Source organism: Rhinopithecus bieti, unplaced genomic scaffold (assembly GCF_001698545.2).
Source record: "Rhinopithecus bieti isolate Rb0 unplaced genomic scaffold, ASM169854v2 scaffold_16773, whole genome shotgun sequence".
Lineage (NCBI taxonomy): Eukaryota > Metazoa > Chordata > Mammalia > Primates > Cercopithecidae > Rhinopithecus > Rhinopithecus bieti.
This window is the reverse complement of record NW_016808848.1, coordinates 1,287,829-1,290,169: the sequence shown is the minus strand read 5'-3', so window position 1 is coordinate 1,290,169 and position 2,341 is coordinate 1,287,829.

The following is a 2,341-nucleotide window of genomic DNA, read 5'->3' as shown; positions in this document are numbered from 1 at the left end:
CCTTTGCCCATTTTTTAATGAGGTTTTTGCTTATTGAATTGTTTTAGTTCCTTATAGATTCTGGATATTAGATCTTTGTCAGATATATAGTTTGCAAATATTTTTGCCCATTTTGTAGGTTATCTGTTTACTCTGTTGATAGGTTATTTTGCTGTACAGAAGCTCTTTAGTTTAATTTGGTTCCACTTGTCAATTTTTGGTTTTGTTGCAATTGCTTTTGGGGACTTAGTCCTAAATTATCTGCCAAGGCCAATGTCCAGAATGGTATTTCCAATGTCTTCTTCTGTGATTTTTATAGTTTTAGGTCTTACATTTAAGTCTTTGATCCATCTTGAGTTAATTTCTGTATATGGTAAAAGGTAGGGGTCCAGTTTCATTCTTCTGCGTATGGCAAGACAGTTATCCCAGCACCATTTATTGGATAGGGAAACTTTTCCCCACTGCTTGTTATTGTTGACTTCGTTGAAGATCCAATATTTGTAGGTGTGTGGCTTTATTTCTGGGTTCTCTGTCCTGTTCCATCGATCTATGTTTCTGTTTTCGTAGCAGTACCATGCTCTTTTGGTTACTGTAGCCTTGTAGTATAGGTTGAAATTGGATAATGTGATGCCTATGGCTTTGTTCTTTTTGCTTAAGATTGCTTTGTTTATTCGGGCTCTTTTTGGTTCTATATACATTTTAGAATGATTTTTTCTAATTTTGTGAAAATGACATTGGTAGTTTGATAGGAATAGTGTTGAATCTGTAAATTGCTTTAGGCAGTATGGCCATTTTAATGATATTAATTCTTCCAATCCATGAGCATGGGATATCTTTCCATTTGTTTGTATCACCTATGATTTCTTTTAGCAATGTTTTATAGTTCTCTTTGTAGAGATCTTTCACCTTCTTGGTTAGATACATCTAACTTTGTGACTGTGGCTATTTTAAGTGGAGTAGCATTCTTGGTTTGGCTCTTAGCTTGAACATTATTGGCATATAGAAATGCTAATGATTTTTGTATATCCATTTTTTTAAATAATTTTTTTAAGAGACGAGGCCTCACTATGTCGCCCAGTCTGGTCTTGAACTCCTGAGCTCAAGCGATGCTCCCACCTTGGCCTCCCAAAGTGCTGGGATTACATTCCTGAGTCACCATGCCTGACCCTGATTTTTATATATTGATTTTGCATCCTGAAGCTTTACTGAAGTCATTTATCAACTCTAGGAGTCTTTTGGCGGAGTCTTTCTTTAGAGTTTTCTAGGTGTAGAATCATATCAACAGTAAAGAGAAATCATTTGACTTTTTTGTTTTCTATTTGGATGCCTTTTATTTCTTTCTATTGCCTGATTGCCCTGGCTAGGACTTCCAGTACAACACTGAATAGGAGTGATGGCTCTCCCCACTCCTATTCAACATCATATTGAAGGTTCTAGCCAGAGCAATTAAGCAATAAAAGCATATACAAGGCATCCATATTGGAAAGAAACAAGTAAACTTATCTCTATTTGCAGATGACCTGATGATCACCTCTATTAGCAGATGACCTGCAAAGAAAATCCTAATGAATACACACTCACACATACACACAACTAGAACTAATAAACAAGTCCAATAAAATTGAAGGATGCAAGCCAATATACAAAAATCAAGTATATTTCTATATGCTAACAACGAAAAATTAAAATGAAATTAAGAAAATAATTCCATTTACAATAGCATCAAAAAGAATAAAACATTTAGAAATAAATTTAACAAAATAATTGCAAGGCTTGCCTACTTAAAACTATAAAACGTAGTTGAAAGAAATTAAAGAAAACCTAAATAAATGGAAAGACATCCATGTTTATGGATCAGAAGACATAATATTATTATGATGGCAATACTACATAAACTAACCTACAAATCCAACATAATCCCTATCAAAATATGTTTGTTTTATAGATATTGATAGGCTGATACTAAAATGTATATGAGAATGGAAAGGACACAGAACAACCTAAACTACCTTAAAAAAAGGAAGAAGAGGAAGAGGAAGAGGAAGAGGAAGAAGAAGAAGAAGAAGAAGAAGAGAAGGAGAAGGAGAAGGAGGGAGGAGAAGGAGGGAGGAGAAGGAGGGAGGAGAAGGAGAAGAAGAAGAAGAAGGAGGAGGAGGAGGAGGAGGAGGGAAGAAGGAAGAAGGAAGAAAGAAGAAGAAAGAAGGAGAAAGAAGGAGAAAGAAGAAAGAAAGAAGAAGAAAGAAGGAAGAAGGAAGAAGGAAGAGGAGGAGGAGGAGGAGGAAGAAGAAGAAGAAGAAGAAGAAGAAGAAGAAGAAGAAGAAGAGGAAGAAGAAGAAGAGGAAGAGGAAGAAGGAGAAGGAGA